The sequence below is a fragment of the Sapajus apella genome, unplaced genomic scaffold (genome assembly GCF_009761245.1).
Source record: "Sapajus apella isolate SASKATOON/1434 unplaced genomic scaffold, GSC_monkey_1.0 scaffold54, whole genome shotgun sequence".
Classification (NCBI taxonomy): Eukaryota; Metazoa; Chordata; class Mammalia; order Primates; family Cebidae; genus Sapajus; species Sapajus apella.
Window position 1 is genome coordinate 13,660,263 of NW_022436994.1, and position 11,938 is coordinate 13,672,200.

At 37.1% G+C, this 11,938-nt stretch overlaps 1 protein-coding gene and 1 long non-coding RNA gene across 2 annotated transcripts in view; both read right to left on the bottom strand.

Annotated features, from left to right (window-relative positions):
- SUGCT (succinyl-CoA:glutarate-CoA transferase) overlaps positions 1–11,938 on the bottom strand; it is a 692,109-nt gene that overhangs the window by 310,314 nt on the left and 369,857 nt on the right. The window lies entirely within an intron of this gene.
- The window catches only part of LOC116527450, a 13,118-nt gene continuing 2,849 nt past the window's right edge, over positions 1,670–11,938 (bottom strand). Inside the window, exon 2 of the long non-coding RNA XR_004258545.1 lies at positions 1,670–9,969. This is a non-coding gene — a long non-coding RNA (uncharacterized LOC116527450). The remainder of the gene's footprint in view (positions 9,970–11,938) is intronic.

Genomic DNA, 11,938 nt, shown 5'->3' on the forward strand with positions numbered 1-11,938 from the left:
TTTCTGCATATTGGCCAGGCTAGTCTTGAATTCCTGACCTTGTGATCTGCCTGCCTTGGCAAAGTGCTGGGATTATAGGCATGAGCCACCAAACCTAGCTAATGGAACTAGTTTATATGATAATACACTAATGGATATGATACATGTCATTATACACTGTTTTAAGTCCATAGCATGTACAACACAAAGAGTGAGCTCTAACGTAAACAATGAACTTTGGGATGATAAGGATAGGTCAATGCAGGTTCACTGATTATTGCAAATGTACCACTCTGGTGGGGGATGTTGATAACAGGGGACACTATGGATATGTGGACATGGGGGATATATGAGAAATTCTGTATCTGCTACTCAATTTTTCTGTGAACCTAAAGCTTCTCTAAAAAATAGTCTACTGAAAAAAAAAGATTGGATGTCATAGCTCATACATGAAATCCCAGCAATTAAAAAGACTGAGGCAGGAGGATCACTTGAAGCTAGGAGGTCAAGACACCTAAGCAACAAGGCAAGATCTGTCTTACAAAAATGTTAAAAAGTTTTAAAGATTATCAGTGCGCCATGGGGTGTGCCTGTAGTCTCAGCTATTCAGTGAGTTAGGTGGGAGGACCGTTTGAGCCCAGGAGTTCAAAGCTTCAGTGAGCTACGATTGTACCACTGTACTCTGGCCTGGGCAATAAAACAAGACACAAACAGTATAAAAATTTAAAAAAAGAAAGAAAAAAAAGTTTATAGCTTATTTGTAGGATTAATACTAAAACATGAAAAAGTAAAGAATGCAAAACAGTGTAAAACTGAGGTCACTAATGAAAGACTTGTGTTAAAAAGTTGTAGAAAATATATCTAAGATTATAAGGCTAAAAGGAGACACAATCATTAAGAGTTGAAATGATAAGGAAAATAAAAATTTCACTTTTTAGAGTTTGTTCCAAAATGATAATCAGACATGTGCAAACCTCTGTATACAAAGTTGTATCTCAGCATAAATTATAAGCAATCTTGATATTCAACACTGAATTAAATAAACTATAAAATATCCATAAAGCAAATACACTAAAATGATTAAAAAGAATCCTTTCATAGGTATATGTGAGTAAAAAAATGATAATATATCAGAATAATATTTCTAATATTTTACAAAACTACACATACACAAAATTTTAAAAAGCTATAAAGAGAAGTTACCTCTGATCCTTGAATTAAGGAAAACATTTATTTCCTTCTTTTGCTTATCTCTATTATCTGCATTTTTATAGTATGCATTTATATTTTTCATAATTAAAAAAATAAAAGCTGAAAGATAATCTCAGTATCTCAGAACAATCTGAAACTAAATGTCAGCATTCCCTTTTCCTCTCTCTGAATCCAAAATTAGATACAATAAGTCCATAAAAAAAGTTTTGAAATAAATAAAATGCTCTACTTAAAGTAATAATAATAAAAAAGACATAGCCATTGTAAGTTTTTAAGGAAGGTATGATGGTTAATTTTATGCACAAACTTATCAGGGCCACAGGGTGCCCAGACATTTAGTCAAGCATTATTACAATATGCCTGTGAGTCTGTTGTTGGAAGAGATTAACTTGTGAATCAGCAAACTAAGTATAGCAGCTCTCAACCAACCAACTGAAGACATGAATGGGGACAAAGAGGCTACGAGGGAACTTTGCTTGCCTGGCTGTTTGAGTTGGGACATTGGTCTTCTTCGGTCCTCATAGTGGAATTACATCCTGGCTCTCCTGCTTGTCAACTGCAAATCTTTGGACTAATCACATAATTCAATTTCTTATAAGTCATATACATATAACTAGTCTCTTCTCCAGAGAAACAAAAGTGAGAGGAGATATATCTCTCATTACATTAAGTTTCCCATTGCTTCTGTTTCTCTGGAGAACTCTAATATATAAGAAATTATTAAAATTATGCTTGAATAAGGTTAATCTTATAATGGCATGCAAAGTAGAGTTGGGGAAGGCCAGAGGCTAAATATTGAACCAGAAATATACTGCAGAAAGTGAGCAAAAAGGATGAGTTGATGGCCTGGGGTAGAATCTGTGAAAAGGGGCAGATTGTCAGTTTCAGGAAGTCAATAGGACTGAGTTCTAATTTTAGCTGGGCTACTATGCCCTGGGGTAAGTCACTGCCCTTGCCTAAGCCTCTGATACTTCATCTATACTATGAGTTTGATAGATCATAACTCCTCCAGGGTCCTTTTCCTTTCAATGAGTCTAAGATTCTACTGTCGATAGGAAAAAATATTTAGAAGCTTTTATTCAAACTGTGAATACATTGGCTTAATTTTGTTGTCTTATATTATACTGAATATTGCATCAGTGCTCAATAAATAATACATTATACAAGTTCTTTTGGACATCAGGCTTTGATTTTAAGGCCTGGAACTGACCTGACTTTTGGCAAACTCTTTACAATATCAATTACCTTATTAACTTTGCAAACATATAATGGAAAAATGGGCACATTACTTTGAAATAGGTTTGTCTTAATCTAATTACCTTTCTGAAGGAAAAAAGCCAATATATGAGTATAATTACTTCCTATCAAGTAATTTATTGATAATGAAACATTAAGCACAGTCCTTGGTGCAATTTGAGGACAGTATACAGGGATTAAAATGAGGTTCCAGTATTCCAAACAGCCATGCCAGTGTGATATGTGTGAATTTTTTTCCCATTGGTCTGCTACGTGTAATGATGCCCTATGTCTAAGTCTAAGCCAGGGCAGGAGGAAAGAGTCTTGTTGAATTGATTCCAAATAGAAATTCAATGTCAAAGGTGAAAGGCATTTGAGTACTGGGCTTGAAGATTAACTTCCTGGATGTTGAACTTCATGTGATCCACATGATATATGATTCTGATTTTATAGATACACATGACTGAGCCTATCTGATCAAATTAAGGCAATCTTACAAACAAATCACTAGGCCACAGATGCAATAAGCCCACAGAGAGTGCACTGTCTGAATCACATTCATTAATGCCATCTCCATCCCCATCACACAGTTCTCTGGGTATTTCCAAAGTCAGATGTTTAAAAGACCACATCCATGATTCTTCTGTGGCAAGCATACTTAGATATTCTCTGTATAACTGTAAAAATCAAACAGAAAAAGAAAGAAAGAAAAAAGGATGGTACACCAAATCTCTTTTCAGCCTGTTGTCTGATCTCTTAGAACCTGGACACACAAACCAACTCTTACATTCATAAAATTATTTTCCTTCCTTTGTCTTGGGTTCTTTTTCCAGTGAAAACTGGATCTAACAGCATTTAATGTCCAGAAGCTTTCAGGTAAGGCCATATTTTATATCATATTTTATTTCTGGTCTTGGCAGTAAACTTGGAATTATCCACTAAGTCAGGATTTCTCATCTAGTCAACTCCAGGAAAAATACAATAGAGAAAGGAGAAACAGCCAGAGATCTTGACCAACAGGAACTACATTAAACCAGAAAAAAAGGTATTCCATGTATGCTCCAGTAAGAAAGTAAAAAAGGAAGGCTCAACATTTCTATCGTGAGGACTTCTTCCAGCAAAAGGGCTCCATAGAAGACCTTTCATTGACCTTCACCAAGGAATACCAAATATGTCATGACTTTCTTCAATTCCACCTCTTCAGTCCATGCTATCAATTGAGGTTTATGAGAGCTGAGCTATCATTTCTAAAGAGAGAGGAATTTGTTCCAAAAATATCTGGTTTTCTACCCCCACCTTCATTTATAAAACAAACCATCTAAGTCTCTCAGGCTATTTTTCCACAGGTTTGTTTATAATGTGGTAATGATTATGCTAATACCAGCTGGGAATACATTCTATGTGGACATGTTGTGTGAATGTGATTGGTGGGTGTGGGAGAGAGGTGGGGGCTGTATAAGTACATGAGGACAGCTATTCTATAAAATTATAGTAAATGCCCTCTTTTCATATTTACTAGTTTTTGTAAGCTCCTTCTCAAATGGGAAATAGACCATGCTTCCTTTGCAGAAGGATAGTTATTGAATAACGAACACCATGTGTTCTGCTACATCTTATTTGTCTGAGCACTCTGCAGCTATTTTCTAAACCAAATTAATAACAGTATACTAAACTGATTTCCCTAGTGAAAACTGCTGGCTACTACCAATGTCAATATGTATACCCCACTGTCCCCCAAAGCTCAGGTAATCACTGCATAACCAAAGTCTACAACAGTCCCAGAGTGAGGGCAAGGTAACTTTCATGGTACACAAGAGAAAACGGACACCGTCTAATTAAATGATACTGTTTACACAGCGATAGCACTTTCCCTACAAAAAGAAGAGAATGTGAAATTTCAGAAAAGACAGATAGCTAATGTGGAACTTGTCACCATCATCAGCTACGGCATAATAAAATGCACATGGAAAGTCCCTTGCAGCAAGCCCACTGCAGAATAGATTCTTCCTTCGTCTGGGTCAGAGGGTGTGTGTGTCTCTAAAGGAAATGCTACCTCTCCTTTGCTCCTTCACCCACTTGCGGCACAGTGAGCTTCCCACAGCATATATAGGATCTGTGTGCTGGGTGCTGCAGACACAGGGGCCAGAGGTTGGCAGTGAAGTCTCCTGGGTGGTGGAGGAAAAGGAAGTATCTCCTTCCTACAAATTAAGAAAATGCACATCCACATGGCAGAGGAGACAGAGCTTAACAGAGGAGACCGGGTGTGTTTAGAAACTGCCCCCCCCAAAAAAAATCTCTCCACCTTCACCAAAGCCAAGTAAATTGTTAGCGAAGACAATGCAATTCTGGTAGCCTACTGAACTCAAAAGTGATTCCTAATTTTTCTATTACGTTACTCCAAACTAGAGCTCCTCCTTATCAAGTATGATTTTTGCCACATCAATAGATGAGCATTTTTGTGAAGTCATACCTGAAAATAGGCTTCTGTTCTCTCAGCTAAACTTTCAATAAATGTTGGCAGTGATGGAAGTTTGGAATACTTTCATATTTCAAATGTGGTACTTTTGTTCCCAACTCAATATATAAGCATATATACTCATTATTAAAATGCACTCTATAAATTCCCTATTGGGGGACTTTTAGTTCCATTTGAACATCACAACTAAAACATTCTATTCATTCCATAGCATGTTCACTCTCTCCAAGTAAGAATTCTTTCTGGTGCTTTCTGATATAAACCTAAAAGTTCATTATAATTTGCACATGAAAAATACTTTTAATGCTTAGAATCAAAAGTAACATGAGTTAATGGTCCAGTCCAGCAGATAAACTTTTGGAGGTTTCCATCTGAAAGTCATAATATAACCTTTTATTCTGTGTGTCACTGGTACAGAAGGTTTTGCAAGGCAGGGTTCTTCAAACTGCAAGATGTTAAACAGATGTACAGCAGAGTCTTCCAACCCTGAACTATGAAGAGCCTGTTTTCAGTCTGTGTGTTGTAGCCTTCATTTTTTTAATTCCTTTATCAAGATCTTCAGGTTTGAACATTTTATTTGTGAAAATTTTGTAGTTGTTATCGTTTATTGAGCTGCATATATTTTAGAATAGCTAGATTTTAAAACATACTGTTTTTGAACTAAATAAGGAATATTAACTTAAATTTTAACATGTAAAATCATATTTTCAGCAGGATAATCTCTGCTTCTGATAGCGGGTGCTGGAAGCCCAATCCCAGGTGTTTTGAAGTGTAAATAGCCAGGGAAGAATTTGAGAAATGGGTAGAGATGCAAGAAAGAGGAAGGCATAAATTAAAAACAGACATGTTGAAACATTCGTTCACATGGACATTTTGGCTTTTGTTGTTCACTGGTGGGTTTTTATACTTAATTGTTTTTCATGTCACAAATGTCACTTTCTAAGACATAGCCATAGCAATTAGCCTAAATGTTCACCTAGCTGATGAAGCAAATTCTATTCCTACGTTAACCGGAATGACAAGTCCAAAATTTATTTTCAGAATGCTTGAGAGTCATAATCCTACCCTATAGACATGGCCATTTCCCCCATGTTTAACTGCATAGAAGCTTGGAGTTTATATTGAATCAGTATCATAAACAGGGCTCCCTAAAGCTTGAGACTCAGTCTTTGTAGTTGAAAGGCCAGTTCTGCCCCTTTTGTTCTTACCCATTTGTTACTTGAAGAGATTTCAGAATGCATAGCTCTAACAGAGTTAAAAGGGTGCTTATAAATGTTTTCTCCTTATTTAGCTTGATGTTGGCAGAGACCCTCCATCATTTCAATGAGACACACATGAGCAAAAAGGCCTTTATTTCATAGGCAGGGCTTTATAATATGGGCAGTTTCCTTCTCAAATATCCCTTTTTGCTATCAAACTAATCAGTACTATGGGGTAATTAAAGCCATACCTAGTGTAAGGCTGAGTTCCTACTTACTTAACCACTTCACCACCAAGCCCCTCTGCATCTACATTGACAGGGATAGAGAAAACAGCCCTATTTTTCGAAAGTGTGAGGCATCCCTGGAGAAAGGGAGTCATGGTAGAGGAAGAGCTATATCCAGGCTGTTCCTTATGACTCTAGCAACTGCAGGAACGTGGCTGAAAAGTTATTTACCTCTTTGAGACATGGCTTACTCATCTGTGAAGTGGATGATGATGATGATGATAGTGATGATGAAGGTTATGACTACATTGTCTATTTCATATGGCCTTTGTGAGGGATGATGCATAAAGTACTCAGGCCAATGCCTGACACAGAGAGCTAAATAACTGTTCACTGTCTTTACTTTGCCTCACACATACCTTCTGCTCCAACCAAAGTGAACTCCCTCTTTTAAATAAATCCTTGTCCCTTACCACTGGATTGCCAAGCATTTGCTGGCCCTGACCTTCCTCCCTGGTGGAAGGCTTTCTTCATATATTCCACTACTTCCTACCTGTGACAGCTCCCTGTCCTCCCTAATATCTGTTTAAAATTTTACCCATTCTTCAAGATACAGCTCAAATGCCACCTCCTTCATGAAATACATCCTGAACTCTCCAAGTTGTGACCTCTTATCCCATAGGATCTCCAGGTTTTTTTGTTTTTTTCTAGTTTAGAGGTTTCAATTTGGCATACTCCTTATTTAATGGAACATTATAATTATTGGTTCATGGATAGTCCCTCTGTTATATTTACATTTCTTTGTAATTCCAATCCAATCTCTAGGCTCTTCTTCCCATATGAACTATTCTATTTAGTATAACTTTTGCAAAATATGTACTGTTTTATACATTCATTCTCATTTATGTAACTGGACTCTGTGATAGATCTCATGCTCCTTTCTTGATTGCACCATGCTGGTTTTTACAACCCTTCCAAGTTGCCACAGGAACTTCTAATCATTGCATGATGATTACTCCTCACACTTTTGACAATCAACTACTGGTCACCAGAAATGAGTATGTTCATATCTGACCACTGTAGACCTGTTTGAGAATTTCCTTAATCTATATGTCAAAGAGAAGAATTTCAGGGTCATAGGAATAGGTGACCTTATTGCCTAAGTAATGCCAAACAGTTCTCTAGAATGTCTGCATCACTATGCAATGTCAACAGCAGTCCATGTTGGTCACCACATCTCTACATTACTGCCATTATTTGGCTCTCTCTGATCTTCTAACTCTTGCCACATTACATGGTCGCTTTAGTGACATCTTATTATTGCTTTCATTTGTATCTCTCCGCTTACTAATGCATTTAATCTTCATGGTTCTATTTTTCTTGGCCATTTAGCTTATAGAGCCTGGAGGGCTTTTTTAAATTAAAATGCTTATCTTTCCTCTTCACCCATTGCTAAATCATAAATTCCTTTAAAGTATAGGCTATTTTTCCTCTCAATTTTGCACTCACTGTAACACCTACCATGGCACCTGAAAAAAACAAATAAAATATGAACACAAAAATAAATGGAAGGTGTGGAAGTTTAAGTGGATGGGAATAGTTACATGTTGCTCTTACTAACTCTCTTCTTGCTAAACCCATGATTTCCCTTGGCCAGATGAACTGAAAATGGCAGCATCCACTTAATATCTCAAATGCCATAAAGAAGGGAAAGAAGAAGGTGTTAATGTACAGAATTCTAAAGTTCTATGCAACATTCTAAAGTTCTATGCAACATACATGGGACAGTCTCCTTTGTCCCATGTGCAGGGACACTCACTCACTATTCACTTTTATGGATCAAATGGATGTCAGGCTAGCAGTTTTACCTTGGCAACTTCAAAAGCTCTGCTCTTGAATATAGGTACATATTTCTTGAATATAGGTACACATAGGTATATTTCTTATAGCCTGGTATAAGAAAACTGTGCTGTTTGCCAACATTAATATACCCCAGAGAGTAAGTAGGCATTTACGCAGCAGCTAGTGCAGGAAGGTATATTTTCTGTAACCTTCCTGGTAAGGACAGAGTAATAATGGTCTTAAACCTAATTAACTCTACCATCATGGAAACTTCCTTGATGTATATCATAAAAGTTGCCAAGCTGATGAAAAACATAAGGGTTTTGGAGTTGGGCAGGCCTGTTTAGAATTTTGGCTCTGTTACATATCAGCTATGTTATTATTTTATTTCTCTTCACATCAGTTTCCTCATCTGCAAAATGTGGACAATGGTACTTACCTTACAGAGCTATTCTAATAACTAAATTAAATTATATAGTACTTGATAAATGGTAGTTATTTTATTGTGCCCATTATTCTCCAGCCTATTCCATATTATCAAGATTGCAGCAATAAAAGGATGCTGCTAATATATTAAATACGTATTGAAAAGACACGCTATACCTACGATAAATGAGTAAGTGGGAGATTTTCCTTGCAAAATTGAACTGTAATTTCCGTAGTGGGAAAAACATTTTAAAAATTAGCTTCTAGATTTAAGTTAAGTTCCAACTATACCACTTATTTCTGAGCTCAAGCAAGTCCCTTGACCTCAAACCAGCAGGCAAATCACTGTAAATAGAGTTAATGTTACCTACTCTGCAGAAATACTATAAAAATTTGAAGTGATTATGTGAATGCACTTCAAGACCTGCAAAATAGCATGAAACATGTTAAATATCACGGATATCCATAGTTTGATAGCACCTTGGTTATTACTGGTATTTAGGTAGTGCTGGAAACAATAACATATTCTTAACATAATTCCAAATGTCAAAAGCATTTTTCTAGAGATAAAAATTATGCTGGCAATTTTTTTTTACATTTTATGATATCATTAAGAGATTTCCACCTTTTATTCAATATTCTAGGAAATCAGAAGATTCTTCCTAACACTGAAGTCAAAAGGAGAGGAGCCACCATTTCCTTAACTATAAAACAACTGACAGAAGAAATATCTCCCTTTAGTGTCAGTGAAGAGTTTTGCTTCCCTGGAACAACTCTGATCTTATGAAATGTGTGACACTTGTAACTGATTTGCCTTCTTTCTTTTTGCTTGCTGCTAGAAATCTCAGAACCAAATTTGAGATCACTTCTGAATGTGCCGGACTACACAGCATGAATCCTGTGTTCCCACCTCATTCATAGATACATTTTTGAATTCCTACCCATATTTTTCTTTCCCCAGATTTTCCTATTGCTCTTTTACCATCTTGAGTAAAGATGGTTAAACTATGAATGAAAAGCACAATCTCAATGATGAGTCAGGAAAAAGTGAGTTTTGGACTTCCACTTAGAGCCCTTTATAGATCAGCAATCTTTTGTCTCTCTGTCTTCCTTCTGCCCTGAACAATACCAAGGCATCCTAGTCAGTCTTTCTTCATCTGCATACCACTTTAAAGAGCCCAGGGGTCTTCCATGTAGAGTTGTTACTAAGAAAATATCTTCAGTAAAATTCTAATGCACGTTGCTTATCATTCTTTGTATTGTAAGCACTAATCTTTAACTTTTGCTGTGGTTTTGCTCAGAAACATTTCTTTAAAAAAAATTTCCCCAGGCTCTTAGCCTTGATATTCTAATCTTTAGTATTCTGAACTACCTACAAGCCCGGGGCGGGGGGTTCGAGGTTGCGGGGGGAGAGATCCAAGATGGCTGATCACTAGCAGCTTGGGATTGTAGCTCCCAGTGAAAGCACAGAGAACGAGAGGATGCCATACTTTCAGACGAATTTTTGTTGCTCATGGACCAGGAGATTCCCAGCGGAGGAGCCCCACGGGTCGCCAGCGCAACTCTTGTGGCCGGTGTGGTGGTTTTGCCAGTGGCTTGCCATGGCGGTTCTTGGTGCAGAGTCAGAAAAGCACCATCAGTCTTAATGCTACTGTTTTATCCGGCACAGTGGGTTGCTCAGATTCCGGCACTGGGAATCAGCAAATTGGACATCCACTCAGAAACCTAATTAGAAAGTTGGTAATTACAAAGACGACAGATAGATAAATTTATAACGAAGGTTAGAAACCAGCCTAAAAAGGCTGAGAATACCCAAAATCAGAACACCTCTCCCTCTACAGGGGATCACAGTTCCTCATCAGCAATGGAACAAGGCCTGATGGAGAACAAGTGTGTTCCTTAACAGAAGTAGTCTTCAAAAAGTGGTTGATATGAAACTTCTGTGAGTTAAAAGAACTTGTTCTAACCCAATGCAAAGAAACTAAGAACCTTGAAAAAAGGTTTGACGAAATGCTAATGAGAATAGACAATTTAGAGAGGAATATAAGTGAATTAATGGAGCTGAAAAACACAACACGAGAACTTTGCGAAGTATGCACAAGTTTTAACAGCTGAATTGATCAAACAGAAGAAAGGATATCAGAGGTCGAAAACCAACTTAATGAAATAAAACGAGAAGACAAGATTAGAGAAAAAAGGATAAAAAGGAATGAGCAAAGTCTCCAACAAATATGGGACTATGTGAAAAGACCTAATCTACGTTTGATAGGTATACCTGAATGTGATGAAGAGAATGAATCCAAGCTGGAAAATACTCTTCAGGATATTATTCAGGGAAACTTTCCCAACCTAGCAAGGCAGGACAATATTCAACTCCAGGTAATACAGAGAATACCACAAAGATATTCCTCAAGAAGACCAACCTCAAGGCGCATAATCGTCAGATTCACCAGGGTTGAAATGAAGGAGAAAATTCTAAGGGCAGCCAGAGAGAAAGGTCAGGTTACCAACAAAGGAAAGCCTATCAGACTCACAGCAGATCTCTCAGCAGAAACCCTACAAGCCAGAAGAGTGGGGGCTAATATTCAACATCCTTAAAGAAAATAACTTTCAACCCAGAATTTCATACCCAGCCAAATTAAGCTTCATAAGTGAAGGAAAAATAAAATCTTTTGTGAACAAGCAAGTATTCAGAGATTTCATCACCACCAGGCATGCTTTACAAGAGCTTCTGAAAGAACCACTACACATAGAAAGGAACAACCAGTATCAGTCTTTCCAAAAATACACCAAAAAGTAAAGAGCATCAACCTAATGAAGAATTTACATCCACTAATGGGCAAAACAGCCAGCTAACATCAAATGGCAGTATTAAACTCACATACATTATTATTAATCCTAAATTTAAATCGACTAAATCCCCCAATCAAAAGACACAGCCAAAACCCATCGGTATGCTGCATCCAGACTCATCTCACGTGCAAGGATACACAAAGACGCAAAACAAAGGGATGGAGAAAGATTTACCAACCAAATGGAGAGCAAAAATAAATAAATAAATGAAAAGCAGAAGTTGCAATTCTCACCTCTGATTATATAGACTTTAAAGCAACAAAGATCTAAAGAGGCAAAGAAGGACATTACATAACGGTAAAAGGATCAATGCAACAAAAAGAGCTAACGATCTTAAATATGTATGCACCCAATACAGGAACACCCAGATACATAAGACTCATAAAGAGACTTATAGTGGGAGACTTCAACATTAATATTAGACAGATCAACAAGACAGAAAATTAACAAGGATATCCAGGACTTGAACTTAGATCCGGAACAAGTAA